The sequence below is a fragment of the Heterocephalus glaber genome, unplaced genomic scaffold (assembly GCF_053883595.1).
Source record: "Heterocephalus glaber isolate CG9 unplaced genomic scaffold, H.glaber_assembly_v1.0 deba00001454, whole genome shotgun sequence".
Lineage (NCBI taxonomy): Eukaryota > Metazoa > Chordata > Mammalia > Rodentia > Bathyergidae > Heterocephalus > Heterocephalus glaber.
The window spans coordinates 15,347,543-15,364,626 of NW_028258303.1; the positions used below are offsets into that span (position 1 = coordinate 15,347,543).

Sequence of the window (17,084 nt, forward strand, 5' to 3'; positions counted from 1 at the left end):
AGTATTGCTTCCCTTTCAATTTCATTGAAGAGTTTAAACAGTAGTGGCAGCAGTTCCTCTCTAAATGTCTTGGAGAATTCAGCAATGAAGCCATCATGGCCTGGCCTTTTCTTAGTTGATAAGTTTTTAGTTACTTTTTTAATTTCATTGGTTGATATTGGGTTGTTCAGAATTTTTAGGTCTTCTTCGTTCAACTTTGGTAATTCATATGTATCTAGGAATCTGTCCATTTCTTCTGTGTTGTGCAAGTTATTGGCATATAGGTTCTGGAAGTAGGTATTGATGATCCTCTGGATTTCTTCTGGGTCTGTTGTAATTTCACCCTTTTCATTCCTAATTGCATGGATTTGGGCCTTTTCTTTCCTTTTTCTGACAAGGTTGGCTAAGGGTTTGTCAATTTTGTTGATTCTTTTGAAGAACCAACTCTTGGCTTCATTGAGTTTTTGTATCGTTCTCTTAGTCTCCATTGTATTGATTTCTCCTCTGATCTTTATAATTTCCTCCCTTGTATGAGCTCTGGGGTTGTCCTGCTCTTCTTTTTCTGGAAGCTTGAGGTGCAGCATCAGGTTGTTTAATTGGGCTCGTTCTGTTTTCCTAATATGAGTATTCACTGCTATGAATTTCCCTCGTAAGACTGCTTTCCTTGTGACCCATAGATTCTGATATGTTGTATTGTCATTGTCATTTAATTGAAGGAACTGTCTGATTTCTTCTTTAATTTTCTCTGTAACCCATTAGTTATTTAGCAATGTGCAACTTCTATGTGTTTATGAAGTTTTTGTGGTAGATCTCCAATTTCATTGCAGTATGGTCTGATAATATACAGGGGATAACTTCAATTCCTTTGCACTTACTTAAACATGTTCTGTGAGTGTGTATGTGGTCTATTTTAGAGAATGATCTGTGTGCCGCTGAGAATAATGTGTATTCTGACTTTGTGGGGTGGAACACTCTGTAATCGTCTGTTAAGTTTATTTGTTTAAGTGTTCGATTGATTTCTAGTATTTCATTACTTATTTTTTGTCTAGTCAATCTATCTATTTGTGACAGTGGTGTATTGAAGTCCCCCACTACAATTGTATTAGTGCATATATGAGTTTTCGTGTCCGTTAGTATTTGTTTTGTATAATTGGGTGCACTAGCATTTCTTGCATATATATTTATGATTGTCATCTCTTACTGTTGGATTGTTCCCTTTACAAGGATGTAGTGTTCTTCTTTGTCTCTTTGAATCAGTGTGGGTTTGAAATCTACTTGATCTGCAAAGAGGATAGCTACTCCTGGTTTTTTTCAGGTTCCTGTCACATGGAGTATTGTTTTCCACCCTTTAACTTTCAGTCTTTGACTTTCATTTTGAATTAAGTGTGTTTCTTGTATGCAGCATATTGTTGGATCTTGCTTCTTAACCCATTCTGCCAGTCTATTTCTTTTGATTGGTGAACTGAGACCATTAACATTGATGGTTATAACTGATATGTATTGACTTATCATTGTCATGACTTTTCCTTTTTATAGGGTTCTCCCCCTTTACATTTAATTTCTTGTCATGCCCAATCAGTTCCTTCTGCTGTGCTTCCTTGGGTTGTGATCCTCATTGTCTATTCCTAGGATATTGTCTAAAATTTTTTGGAGTAGTGGTTTGGTATTCACGAAGTTCCTAAGGTGCTTTTTGTCGAGAAAATATCTTATTTCTCCATCAATTTTGAAAGAGAGTTTTGCAGAGTAAATCATTCTGTGTTGGAGGCTGTTTTCCTTTAGGGCTTGGAATAGGTCACTCCAAGGTCTTCTTGAATTGAGGGTTTGTTTTGAGAAGTTTGCTCTGATTCTGATGGGCTTTCCTTTGTATGTGATTTGTTTCTTTTCTCTGACTGCTTGTAGAACTTTGTTCTTCTGTTGAGTTTCTGGAATCTTAACAATTATATGCCTATGTGTAGATTTTTTTTTTTTTTTGATCAAAGCTATTTGAAGTCCTATATGCCTCACTTGTCTGTATGTCATGTTCTTTTCCCCTGCTTGGGAAGTTTTCTGCCATCACTTCTGTGAACAGTTTTTTTTATGTCATCTGCACACTCTTCTGTTTCTTGTTTGACTCCAATCAGTCTTATGTTATTCTTCTTTGCATTGTCTAGCAGCTGTTGGATTGATTTCTCATGGTTCCTTACAATTTTGAAGCAATTTTTCTTTTCCTGGTCACTAATTGCACTCTTATCTTCTATGTCTGAAATTTTGTCCTCACATTGGCTCATTCTGCTGTGTTGACCTTCAATGGAGTTTCTGATCTCCTTGAAACCTGTTTACATCTGTTTTATGCAGCAGGCAGTGAAACCACTGAGTTAAATCCCCGACCCTGCATCTGTTTTATGGGTTCCATTTGTTTCCTATGTTGGGATTCCATAATGTTCCTCAGCTCCTCTCTAGATTTGTTAATCATGTCTTGCACTACAAGCACAATCTCTGCTGTAATCTGAGAAATTATTTCTGATTTCATTTTTTCCAGATCCTCTTTTGTTGCCAGTTCAGGGAGTCCAGCTGGTTGAATATCAGAGTGTTCCATCTCATTTCCCTTTGGGGTTGCTGTAGGTGATCTGGAAGTCTAGTCTTGAGACTTTTTGCGTGTGTTCTCATTTCTACACTGCGGGGGGGGGGTTGGCATCTGTGTGGCTCACCTCCTCTGAGCTGGCAGTGGTGGGACGGTGGCACAGAAGCCCCTTCCTCTGAGCAGGGAGTGGCAGGACAAATGGCCTTGTTGGGTCATTTTAATTTTTGACAAACTTTCATTCTGTTTTCCATAATGCTCTAGTGTTTTGTATTCCATTAACAGTCTACAAAGACTCCTTTTGTCCACATTCTCAGTAACTCTTGTTGTCATTGCCTTTTTATTAACAGCCATTTTAACAAGTGTGAGGTCACATCTCAATGTGATTGTAGTTTGCATTTTCTGGATAATTAGTGATGTTGAGCATTTTTCCATATAACTTTGGGTTTTTGTATGTCTTCTTTTGGGAAATGACTATTCAAGTTATTTTTCCAGAGTTTTAATCAGCTTATTTGTTTTCTTCCTACTAACTTCTCTGAGAGATTAATCTGTTTGGGGACTTTATATGTTTGCTAGGTCTATTTTGGTCAGTCCCTTGTTTATTGATATGCCTGATGATCTATTCATTGTTGAAATTGAGGCATTAAATTCCACTATATTATTATACTGCCATCTATTTCTTCTCTCAGTTCTGTTAATATTTGCCTTATATATTTAACTGGCTGGATGTTGAATGTTACATACTATTCCTTATATCAGCTTTGTGGCATAGAAATTTGGACAATAACGGAAATGTTCTATATTCGTGTAGTCCAATCCTTCAGCCATTTGACAGATGTGGCTGGTGTGCACTTGAACTGGGATTAGTGTGATTGAAGAATTGAATATTTTAAACTCAATTTAGTTTTAGTTATCTTAAATTTGAATAATTTTTGTTAGTGACTATTTATTGGTCAGAACAACTCTATAAAGCAAACAACAGATTCCTAATTATCTATTTCCTGTGTATACAGTTACAGGCTATTTCTATACACAACTGACTTGTACATTTCCTTTGACTCCAACTACTGGTAATCTGATGGCTTCGTGTGGTTTTTAGGCTGTGGTGTGTGCCACAAGGGCCACATGTGAATATCTGCTGCAGTCATCACAAATATCTTCCCCACTACTACTCAAGACTAGAAGGAGTTAACTGTCTCTAGCTATTGGACTTTCAACTTAAACTCTATTTGGTCCATGAATGCTCAGTATGTTGTCCTTTGAAAGATGCCTGTTTACTATATTATATATAGAAAATATTGAAAAGAGACATTAGTTATTTTTGATCATTTTTTAGATTTAATATAACATTGCTATGCATGCTTCTTGCCAGCTGCTAGGTAAAAAATGAGAAAACTGAAAGAAAAAATAGAGTAGTGGCAAAAGTCTATGCTTTTTTTTTTTTTTTTTTGGTACCAAGGATTGAACTTGGGTCCTTGCACTTGTGAGGCAAGTGGTGGAACCACTGAGCTAAATCCCTGGCCCAGTAGTGGGAAAAGTCATCTTGCCTTATTCTATACATCTGTTAGTCCTTTTCTTTTAAATTTTGAGAGAGAATCTTACTAAGTCATTAAGTTTCCCAAGATGGCCTTGAACTTGTGATCTTCCTGCCTCAGCCTGCTAGAGTGCTGGGATTACAGACACATACCACCGCATCTGCTGACAATACTTTTTTTTTTTTTCACAATACTTATTTTTAAAAGTGTAAAATTCAGAGGAAAATGCACAGCTGCATGGTTGCCTGGATGATAGGTATAATCTGGGACTGTCTAAGGAAAATTGAGACACATGTGCTTCAAACAAAAATTCAATTATACAGAAGAATAAATAAAAGCATAAGGAACTTATAATTGGAATAAAAACTCTAGAAAATTCAAAAGCATGAAAGAGGTGAAATATATTTAAAATCATTGCATTTGGGGGAGAAATCTGCTACTAAATTATCATCTGTTCACTTAAAACAATGTGAAAAATTAAATTTATGTGAAATTCACAGTTGAAAATAGTTTATTTCTTGTAAAACAACAGTTTCTGGTAAAAGTGTAGCCAAGTCTATTTTATTTGTGATTAAAGGCAAGTTTTTGGATATCAGCACAAAAAAGAAAGGACAGGAAATATTTCTACTTATAAATTCATACTTTATTCCTGCAAAGTTTTCAATTTCTAAATTAAATATTTTGAATAATAAAGGAGAAAATGTTGTAAGACATTAGTTTCCAATAAGATCAGTGTATCCTCAGCTTATCTGGTAATATGTAATGAAACAAGCAATCAGTCTTGCAATAAAATAATAGGTGCCACATAAAGATGTCAATTAAATTTATATTTTTGAGTTTTACTGATTTTGTAATCACATATCTCAGTCCATCTTACACAAAGTTATAAAATGCATCTTCAGCAAGTAGATCTGCATAAATTTGTCTGCCTGAAATGAAGAATCTAGCTTAAAATGGTATCATCAAATCAGTGGAATATTTAATGCTACTAAAACATTAAAAAGAAAAGCAAATTATTATTATATATACTTGGGCATTTATATCACTTCATCATTTCAAATGTTGGCAAGATTATTGTACAAGTCACTAGATGTATTTCTGAAGAATATTTGCTATTTTATGAAATATGTAGGTAAGCTTTGAATGCATGAACTTTCACTTGTGTTCACTTTCAGATACACTCTAACCTCAGTGCATTTATGTGGAGATTGTAGAGCATTCACAGGTCATGAGAACACGAGCAAATATGTTCAAAGTTTCTCAAAATCTCAATTGCCAAAGGAATCGAGGGAGGCATGTGAGTATTAATTTCTAAATTTGAATTTATCTTAGTCCAAAATTTATTTAAAGAAAGTATAGGAAGACTTGCAAGAGCATTTACCGTAAAGCAATGTACTTTTTTTGTTGTTGTTGTTAAATTCTTTTATTGGTATATTTTAGGTATACAACACAATTACATTTCTCATTAGGAATTGTACCTTTACATAATGCATCTGGGTTCTTATTTTTTTCCCCCATTCCAAGCCCTCCCTTCACCCCCTCCACCCTTCCCTATTTACAAAGACTTTATTTCCATTTTTTCCATTTCTCAGTGTTTTTCCTTTCCCTTCTTTCTTTTCCTCTGCCCCTCCCACTACCCCTACCCCTTTGGACCTTTTCTTCCTATTTCGCATTATCGATTATTCATTCGAATCATTGGTACATTTTAGGTATACAATATAATGACATTCATCATTGGAAATTTGCAGCTTTACATAATCTCTCTTGGTTCATATTTTTCACCCTTGCCCAGCCCTCCCTTCAACCCCTCCAGTCCTCCCTATTTACAAAGATTTTGTTCCTATTTTTCCATTTTCTCATATTAATCTCATTCCCTTCTATCCTTTCCCCTATCCCTCCTACTTCCTTCCCCTTTGCCCCTTTTCTTCCTATTTCACATTACCTATTATACATTTTAGTCCTTATTTACACTTTCAGTTTCTCACACCAGAGAAACTATTCGGTATTTATACATGTGTGTCCTATTTATTTCACTTAAGAGTATTGCCTGAATGTGCATCCACTTAGCTATAAATGTCTCTAATTTCTCATTTTTTATGGCTGAGTAGTACTCCATTTTATAAAAAAACCACATTTTCTTTATCCAGTCTCCAGTTGATGGGGATTTGGGCTGTTTCCAAGTTTTAGCTATCACAAACTGTGGTGCTATGAACATGGATGCACATAATATCACTGTGGTATGATTCTTTTAATTCTTTGGGGAAGATACCCATCAGGGCAATAGTGGGATCAAATGGAATTTCCTGTCCCAGTTCTTTGAGGTATCTCCATACTGATTTCCACAGTGGTTGCACCAGTCTACACTCCCACCAGCAGTGGAGCAGGGTTCTTCTTTCCCCACAGCCCAGCCAGCATTTGTTATTGGTTGATTTCATGATAGCAGCCATTCTTTCTGGGGTGAGGTGGAATCTCAGCATTGTTTTCATTTGCATCTCTTGAATGACCAGTGATGTTCAACATTTTTCATGTATTTATTTGCTACTTCTACTTCTTTGTCTGAGAAATGTTTGTTCATTTCAGATGCCCATTTTTGGATTGGGTCTTTAAATTTGGGAGGTCTGAATTTTTTAAGTTCTTTATAGAGTCGAGATAGTAAGACCTTTGTCTGAGGAAGAGCAGGTGAAGATTTTTTCCCACATTGTGGGTTGTCTCTTCACACTGCTGGTGGTTTCTCTTGCTATGCAGAAGCTTTTTAATAAGAAGAGATCCCACTTGTTGGTTGTTTGTGCTAGTTCATGGGCAACTGAGGTTTTGTTCATAAAATCTTTTCCTACACCTATGTCTTCAAGAGTTCTACCTAACCTCTGTTCCAACTGGTTCAGAGTTTCTATTTTAATATTTAGATCTTTAATCCATTTTGATTTTAGTTTATTGCATGGCAAGAGATATATGTCTAATTTTAATCTTTGGCAAGTTGAAGCCCAATTTTTCCAGCACCATTTATTAAAGAGGCTATCTTTCCTCCAGGGAGGGTGTTTGGCTCCTTTATCAAAGATGAGATGGCCGAGTATGTCTGGCATTGTTTCTGCATCTTCTGATGTGTTCCACTGGTCCTCAAGTCTGTTTCTTTGCCAGTACCATGCTGTTTTTATCACAGTAGTTTTGTAGTATAGTTGCAGGTTGGGGATTGTGATACCCACTGCCATGTCTCTGTTACCTAGAACTGCTTTTGCTATTCTGGGTCTCTTCTTTTTCCAAATGAATTTTTGGATTGTTTTCTCAAGGTCCATGAAGTATCCTGCTAGGATCTCAATTGGAATTGCATTATATCTATATAGCAGTTTTGGAAGTATGGCCATTTTCACTATATTAATCCTTCCTTCCCAGGAGCAGGGGATGTCTGTCCATTTTCTGATATCATCTTCAATCTCTCTTTTCAGAGTGCCATAGTTTTCAGAGAAGAGGTCTTTGCTTTCTTTCTTTAGGTTGATTCCTAGGTATTTCAGTTTTTTATATGCTATTGTGAAAGGAATTATTTGCCCTATTTCTCTCTCAGTGAGTCTGTCATTGGTGTAGAGGAAAGCTATTGATTTTTGTGTGTTGACCTTGTAACCAGCTACTTTACTGAATTTGGTATTATGTCTAGAAGACTTTTGGTGGAGTTCTTGGGGAATTCTATATAGAGTATCATGTCATCTGCAAATAATGACAATTTGACTTCTTCATTTCCTGTCTCTATTCCTTTTATTTCTTTCTCTTGTCTAATTGCTGTGGCTGATGTTTCCAGAACTATATTGAACAAGAGTGGTGATAGTGGACATCCTTGTCTTGTTCCTGATTTTAGTGTGAAGGATTTCCGTTTTTGACCATTTAGTATGATATTGGCTGTTGGTTTTTCATAGATGGCTTCTATCAGTTTGAGGTAGAGACCGTCTATTCCAATTTTCTGTAGGTTTTTTTTTTTTTATCATAAATGCATGTTGGATTTTGTCAAATGCTTTTTCTGCATCTTTGGAGATAATAATATGGTTTTTGTCTTTGGGTCTATTGATATAGTGTTTTATATTGATTGATTTGCCTATGGTGAACCATCCCTGCATCCCTGGGATGAATCCCACTTGATCAGGGTGTATGATCTTGATGATCTTCTGCATTCTATTTGCCAGTATCTTATTAAGGAATTCTGCATCTATGTTCATTAGTGAGATTGGCCTATAGTTCTCTTTTTCAGTTGAGTCTTTCTCTGCTTTGGGGATGAAGGTGATGCTTGCTTCCAGGAATGAATTTGGGAGTATTGCTTCCCTTTCAATTTCATTGAAGAGTTTAAACAGTAGTGGCAGCAGTTCCTCTCTAAATGTCTTGGAGAATTCAGCAATGAAGCCATCATGGCCTGGCCTTTTCTTAGTTGATAAGTTTTTAGTTACTTTTTTAATTTCATTGGTTGATATTGGGTTGTTCAGAATTTTTAGGTCTTCTTCGTTCAACTTTGGTAATTCATATGTATCTAGGAATCTGTCCATTTCTTCTGTGTTGTGCAAGTTATTGGCATATAGGTTCTGGAAGTAGGTATTGATGATCCTCTGGATTTCTTCTGGGTCTGTTGTAATTTCACCCTTTTCATTCCTAATTGCATGGATTTGGGCCTTTTCTTTCCTTTTTCTGACAAGGTTGGCTAAGGGTTTGTCAATTTTGTTGATTCTTTTGAAGAACCAACTCTTGGCTTCATTGAGTTTTTGTATCGTTCTCTTAGTCTCCATTGTATTGATTTCTCCTCTGATCTTTATAATTTCCTCCCTTGTATGAGCTCTGGGGTTGTCCTGCTCTTCTTTTTCTGGAAGCTTGAGGTGCAGCATCAGGTTGTTTAATTGGGCTCGTTCTGTTTTCCTAATATGAGTATTCACTGCTATGAATTTCCCTCGTAAGACTGCTTTCCTTGTGACCCATAGATTCTGATATGTTGTATTGTCATTGTCATTTAATTGAAGGAACTGTCTGATTTCTTCTTTAATTTTCTCTGTGACCCATTGGTTATTTAGAAGTGTGTTGTTCAATTTCCACATGTTTTTGAAATTTTTCGAGTTCTTTTGCTATGGATCTCCAATTTCATCACACTATAGTCTGATAATATACAGGGGATAACTTCAATTCCTTTGCACTTACTTATACATGTTCTGTGTGTGAGTATGTGGTCTATTTAAAGCAATGTACTTTTGTGTGCAAAGTTTCTTGTTTGACATCTTTAATGGCAAATTTAAGGCTATCATCCCTTCTGAAAAGAAAAAAGGCTCTGAATGACAGTAACAGGTTATAGAGCAATTTTAAATCCACTTTATTAGAATAACAAAACATTTTTGTACTTAAATTTTTTCTACTAATTTAAATCATAGAAAATTATTATAGAAAAATGGAATGCATTTTGGAACAATCGTTTAACTCATAGAGAGGGTAAGGAAGAAGGGTTTTTATAGTTTATTTATTTATTTTTAAATTTAATTTTATTGGTACATTTTAAGTATACAATATAATGACATTCCTCATTGGAAATTTGCACCTTTATATAATCTCTCTTGGTTCTTATTTTTCCCCCCTCCCCTGCTCTCCCTTTAATCCCTTCATCCCTCCCTATTTACAAAGACTTTTTTTCCATTTTTTCATTTTCTCATATTAATTCTATTCCTTTATTTCCTTTCCCCTACCCTTCTCACTTCCCCTTCCCCTTTGCCCCTTTTCTTCCTGTTTCACATTATCTATTATATGAAGAAGGGTTTTAAAATGACTTTTGGGTAAATATATACAATAATTTTGCAGACTAATATGAGCAAGATCCCACAAACTTAACTTTCTGATACCTATGTCTATTTCAAATTCATCCAGGCCACTTACTTACTCATCTTAGCTCTTTGGTAATACTGCAAAGGTGTTCTTCTTTCACTGCTAAATTATTGTATATTCTTTAGCTTTAATCAGTCACTCATCCCACCTTAGTCCCAGCCTTACTTTATTGTGTCAGATATATACATTATAAAGTATGGCCCTAAAGTTAAGATTTCTTCTACTCTTAGACAATTTAAAATAGAGCATTCATTATTTCACCAAAAAATCTTATTCATTTTATAGTGTAAACACATGGACCACTCTCTTCATTAATTTCATGAAATGAGAAATAGTTTACTTTATAGAGAATATTGTATCTCTGGATTATTGACTCCTTTGGTTAACAAATCTCTACTGCTCTTTCCTGAATATTTTATAATCCAGTACCTATTAGAGTGCCTGCAGAGAGTAAGACATATGTTTGTGGAATAAAAAATGCTGCTCACAATGAGATTCAGACTGGACTTTGCCCTTATAATACTGCTCTCCCCTTTAACACATTCTTAACATAGGTTTCATAAATTCATTCTACATTTCAGTTTCAGTTTTTTTTTTTTGATTAGTTTATTTTGTCATTAGGTGGTGATTTTGGTAACATTAGTTGGTGTTTGGCCAACAGAGAGAAATTTCATCCTAATCTAGTACTATGCAATAGTTCAGAGACCTGTTTCTGAAACTGCAGGTAGTGCTATGACAGTGGGGGCTAACAAGGTATCTATATTACATTCTTGTTTAAAGGAAAGTTATTCTTTATGTCCTGAGTGATAAGAGGCTGATGAAAAAATGTCAAGAGATTTATTTGATAATCATAGGACTTAAATGGGTTGCCAGGTTGGTAACTTAGAAGAATTTGTTCTTTATGATTTAGTTCAAGAAGACATGCTTTCAGTGAATGCTTTCATGCTCTCAAAACATCCTGTCAAAAGACCTCACTGAAATTAATGGCTCAGAACTGATGCTCAGCTCTCAAGGATGCTGCAGTGATTTATTGAGTGGTGCCTGTCTCCGACTTCACTGGGTGGAGAGCACTTGTCTTCATGTAACAAGGCTAATATTACTTCAAGCTGTTGTCAGTTGACTTGGTAAAATTGCTTAGATACACTCCCCATGTAGTTAGCTGGTGATGATTACTCTTACGTATTCACAGAGCAGAAGCCCTGGGGAAACACTAATTAGCTACCCGCAAGGAAGATGTCCCAGCCACGTAAACAATCTCCTGAAGTCTCTGGACTGTAATGAGGACCAAGCCCCAGTGATAAGTCCTGCTCTGTGCTGTGCCGCTGCATGAAGTTTCAGTAATTTTCAAGGAGAACGTGATTGGAGTCAGGCCCGGGGCTGCACGGAATCCACTAATCACCATTCAGAGACTTCGGATCCCTGGAATCCACAGGGGAGAATTGGCTCTTCAGAGTTAAAGGAGACACTGTCGAATGTTGCTCAGAAGTGGAGCAATCTGTTTAAATATTTATCTATTTAGTATATATTGGAGTCCCTCTGGTCTTTGCATAGTTGATTCCTTGTTCTCTTTCTTTTGATTAACTCAAAAAACCAAACGAATAAAAGACCTGTATATTCACCCAAGCTTGCTAGTGAAATTCTTTATGTCTGGTTATAGCTTTTTCTCTCCTTTTTCCTCCACTAGTAGAGTAGCAATCAGGTTGACAATAGAAAGAGAAAGGACTGCACGAGGTCTGTGTGTGTAGGTACATTTATTGTGACTTCATAGCATGAATGTTACTGAATCTTAATCAGGGCCAAGTACAATTTATCAGGTCTTCATGATGGAGAACTTTAGGGAAACACAAGTTGATAGGAACAGAACAGATAACTGTCTCCTACCCCCTAGTAATCAGAGAAGATATGAGAAAGGAAAAATGTGAAGTCTGATATCATTGCTAAGGTGCATGGGGACTTGAGCAAGTCTCAGTTCTTGGTAGTGGAGAACAGTTAGTATGACCCATGGCTCAAAATTGAAATGCAGAAGTTGAGAAGTATAAAGAAAGATGATCACTGGCCACAAAGGTCTGAAGTAATCTTGCATCCCAATATTATTACCATAAGCAAAGAGGAATGTTCACTTCCAAATGGGGGGAAACAAAGAGTTCCACGTAACTAAAATACAGTGACATTCGCTTATTGGTATCAACTTCTAACCTGGGATTTTGTTGGCCCCACAGTGACTATAATTCTATTGCTAGTTTCATTTTATAGTCCTAGAGAAGAGGAATTTTGGCCCATGAAAACTAAACATAAGGGATCTTTCATTGGCATTTTTCTACAGGTTTTGGAGATTACATATAATTTCCATCAAACATTAGGAATGAAGATGTATTGTGTTAGTAATATGTTAGAAGTACGTGTCTTATGTGGGAGATATGAAAGTATATTGGTATATATTTGAAGCACTTTAGTTATAGTTGCTATAATTGCAGGGAGGATGAGAACAAAAGAGCAGAATACCATAGGCTCAAATGAAAGCACTGAGTTTTCTGTTACGAGAAATAAAGGACAGAAAATGATTTTTGGTAAGATATTTACCTATGTTGCATGTTAGATATTCATATTGTAGCAAGTAAAACACTTTCATCTTATTAATAAAATGAACTGTTAGAGCTTAGTAAGTCCCTTTTGTTGTAACTGCACATTGTCACATTTTTGGGTGTGTTTGAATAAGTTTTGCAAAGCATGTAGGACAAATTCCCATAATGCAAAATATTCTCAAGATAACTTACTCTGCCTATATTTTTTATTTATACTATTGTGATACTTACAATTTCATATGATGAAAATATTCATGGAACATTTTATTCCATTTAAAAATATATTTTACACTAATAAAATCAAACCAATTTTATTTGAAGTGAGTTGTAATAGCTAATTTTTTGTGTCAACTTGGCTGGGCCAGTGAGTGCCCAGACTACTGGTCAAACATTATTTTGGGTGTAACTCTGAGGCTATTTCTGTGTAAGATTAACATTGGAATCAAATGCAATGAGTAAAGCAAATTGCTCTTCCTAGAATGATTGGATTCCATGCAATCAGCGGGAAGAGAACAAAAACATTGAACTTTTGTAGACTAACTGCCTGTCAACTGGGACTTTGGTTTTTCCTGCCTTCTGACTTGAACTGAAACATCAGCTCCTTCTTGGTCATGAAACCACCAGGTTTTTCATTGGAAGTACACCATTTTTGGACCGGGACTGTACCATTGGCTCTCCAAGGTCTATAGCTACTCAACTCTGCAGATCTTGAGACTTGGCTTCCATAATCACATGAGATAATTGCTTATACCTAATATCTTTCTATATATGTATATATCTTATTGGTTCTGTTCTTTTGGAGATCTCGGACTAATCCAAAAACTTTGAATTAAAACCTGATTTTCTTACATTGCCGAAACATATATTGAAAGAAGCTCTTCAGGTTACTACTCCAAAAAAAATTATACTGGTTAGAGTTAAAGAAATGAAGAAGATTGTATACTGTTTAAGACTATTACAATTAGAGTCAAGGTCATTTAAGAAGGGGAAAAGATTCAACTCAAGTCTGTTTAAGTCTGTCAATTTAAGAATAATAGATGCACATCCTTGGTATAATTTAAATGGATTCTTACATGGGTGAAAAGAGAAGGCTTTATGAATGTATTTTCTTTCAATTGCAGCATTTAATAATTATGTGATAACATAGTTTCTATTTTTCTTGGTAAGTGGAAGTCAGCATATTTAACTTAGCTCTAACTGTAGAAATTTCTTTACCAATATGTCATCCATTTTTCTGTTAAAGGTATGCTTTTAACCCACTATTGTGACTTGCAAATATTCTTAGAAAAGACTGCTCATTGTGTCAAAATATTTTCAATAGCCTCTTTTAATGGGAAACCATAGTTTTTAAAAGAAAAATTTTAGCCTGTTACTCTTTTCACTTACCTCTATATAATAGGACTGTATACTATCAAAAATTATTTGCTTGAATCTTCTTTAGTATCAGAATTTTCCCTTAGAAAATCAAGTGGTAAATAAGATTAAATATCCCTCACTCTAACAAAATTTACTATTTAGTGATGGAGCGATATAAGCTTAAACTTCTAGTTCCTAGTTGCTGTTTTCAATTTTAAATAGAATTCATCTTCTTTTCTTTTTTTTTTTCAAAGTAAAATTGAGCCAGGCATGCTGGTGCACAACTCTAATCTCAGCACTCAGGAGGCTGAAGCAAGAGGAATGCAGTGAGTTCAAGTCCAGCCTGGATTAAATGGTGAGACCCTGTCTCAAAAAACAAAATAAAACAAAACAAAAAACCTGAGAATTTTAAATGACATAAAGACCAATATCCATTCAATTAGATTTTTATGCAAAGTAATTAAAAGAAAAGCATATTTGTTTTTAACTTTTATCCTTGATTCAGATTCTCCAAGACTAGATCCATATAATAATCCATATCCAGATTATAATATCTGTGTAATCCATAAAAAATTATATCCACACAAGATTTTGAAGATATTTAAAGGAATATCAATTGTATTCTGAGAAGGTAAGAACAGAATCTGAGGTCATTTCTTATTTTTAATATTTTATTATTCAGAGCAACAAGGAAGCCATTATTCATTGATAGCATATTTGTTCCTTTTGTGGTCTTGTAGAGGAAGTATACTCTAGTGAGAAAATTAAACTTTTGAGCTATAGTTAGGGTCTCTCCTTCAATCCTGTGCAATTATGCCCAAACAGTAGACCTTAGACATTGGAGTTTGATAGATTTAACACCATTATTATTCATCATTCTGCTAGTTTGTGTTCTTCATCTCATGTTATATCATTTCACTCAGAATTTTTAAAATGAGAAAGTGAGTTATATGCGTTCCTCAGGGCTTCTTTTCCCTCTAAGGAGCTTGAAGTCAGCTGTAGTTCTTTGCTTTCTCTTTCATGAAAACTTATGAGGTAGGAGGATTGCCATGAGTTTGAGGCCAGCCTTGACTACATAGTGAGTTGATCAAGGCCAGCCTGAACTACACAGCAAGACCCCGTCTCAAAAACAAAACAAAAAGCTCACACAAAGAGAAGCTGTGGTTTAACATACCCCTGACAATTGCTCTTCATCATATTCAAAATTGCTTCCTTTTTTTTAGAAATCCAGTTACCTTTGAATTTATTTAAACTAAGAGGAAAAGGTCATAATGTTTTCATGCAGTACACACTTGGTTCTTTAAATAACAATTGTGACAAACAGCAGAAAGAATTAAGGACTGCTACACTTGTGATCCATACAAAACATCAACATTTTGGGTTGTACATAATTAAAGAAACATCTCACTTTCAAAATACTGTAATAGCCAATACATAGAGGCATGCCTTAGGTGGGCATAGGAATGCAGTTTAGAAAAGAAAAAAAAATCACACTGGAACTATACAATTTTTTAAAAATCACTGAGCAAGAAAAGCAACTTCAAAATTTCATACTGATTTTACACAACTTCTATACAATACCTTGACTTAAATTCAAGAGCAAAAGTTAAGACTTTCCTCCTCTATTTTTGGTAAACAACTGTATGGCAAACTTAGATGACTTTCGCCCCTGGATTTTACCGGGGAGTGGCCTGTTTTGTATTTTATTTAAAAGAGGGCAGGTTTGGCACTTTTACACTGATGTCACCAATGTTAATATTCCTTGGGATCTCAGGAAGATTTGTATTCCTTACAGCTGATACAGCAGGAGCTGGAGTTCCTGCTAAGCCAGCCTTAGATTTCTCCAGTTTATATTGTGCATCAATTTGTGTGACAATTTCATTCATATTGGTCTCCAATACCATCCCCCCATCTCCATTTCTGCAAGAATATTGTGAACCTTGTCTACATGGAAAATTAAATCCAGTTCACAGACATTTTCAAAACATTTGTCTAATGTTTCCACGAACACGTGAATTAAATCTAAAATGCCAAGTTCACTTTCTGAAGAATCTTCACAGAAGACAAAATATAGTGTTGCATAATGTCTATAAATCAGTTTGTTGTCAGATCCTCCAATTAATAATCCTCCTTTTAGGAAATTACAAACATTTTCATCTCTCTTAGATATAAAATGGAAAGTCTCCCTGATGATTTGTTGTTGTGTATCTTCACTGTAGGGATGGTAGAACTTGGAGAGCTGTGGCTTGCCCTGGTTGTTGAAGATGAGGATCCCCTTGATCATGGCTGGGCTGGGCCGACCTGGTGGGCTCTGGGGCCCAGGCAGGGGCAGGCACGTGAGCCTCGCCTCGAGATCTCGCCGGCGGTCCTTCCCACCCCGCCCCTTCCCCTCAAAATTGCTTCTTTACTGTCTTGTGCGACATTTAATAATAACAGTGCCTTGGGGACATCAAAGTCTTATTTTTCCTAGACACTATCATTGTTCCTAAGAGTGCTAAAAAATATTCTCATTTGGACTACTCTAAAGACTTTCACTATCTTAAGACTTCATTATTGGCATCAATGAGGCTTTCTTCACGTAATGTTTGGGTTTGGCCGTAATATTTAATATGGTGCTTTAGAGATCTTTTGTTACTGTGGTGTGTGTGTGTTTAACAATATGCATCAGACTGTTACTTTCACTTTTATTTTATTTATGCTTTGCTTTTAGGTACAAAAAAGAGGGTTTTTGTAACAAAACCTTTGACTGTGTCATATCAGAATCCTCAACTAAGGAGCGTCACATTATGCCTTATTGTATTAGTCCACTGATACATAGTGTAAGCTTTTTTACAGAAATGAGTAAAAGCATTCACTGAAGAATTTAGAAATCAAAGAGAAAATAGCTTTTCAAGGAAGTGTTATATTTAATATCAAATGCCTAAATAGTACAAATGGCCTTTTAAAATAAAAACAAGAGTAGTAAGGATTTATTTTATGCAGTTAGGTTTTTTTCCCCATTACAGTACAATAGAGAATGTTGTTGGACACTCTTTCTGAATAGGTGGATTCAGAATCTTTTTGATTTTTGCGAAATGAGTTTCTTAAAGCAAGTGACAGCTGTTCACTTGGAGAGCTCCTCTCCCATTGAGTACAGGTTGTTGTAAAGTTGCTATTAATTTCCTAGGCTCTGTTTGTGAGAGGGAGAGATGAGTGAGAAAAATGCTGATTCTCAAAGCATTTCTAGCCTGAGAACTTCTTAGG

At 35.5% G+C, this 17,084-nt stretch overlaps 1 long non-coding RNA gene and 1 pseudogene across 1 annotated transcript in view; one reads left to right on the forward strand and one right to left on the reverse strand.

Moving 5' to 3' along the window:
- Positions 1-14,089, forward strand: part of LOC106009669 (uncharacterized) — a 51,057-nt gene extending 36,968 nt beyond the window's left edge. The window contains exons 3-4 of the long non-coding RNA XR_002396164.2: positions 5,247-5,368; positions 11,093-14,089. This is a non-coding gene — a long non-coding RNA (uncharacterized LOC106009669). The remainder of the gene's footprint in view (positions 1-5,246; positions 5,369-11,092) is intronic.
- A 1,455-nt stretch (positions 14,090-15,544) lies between these two features.
- On the reverse strand, positions 15,545-16,264 carry LOC106009673 (AP-3 complex subunit sigma-1 pseudogene; annotated as a pseudogene).
- Between the last annotated feature and the right edge of the window lie 820 nt (positions 16,265-17,084).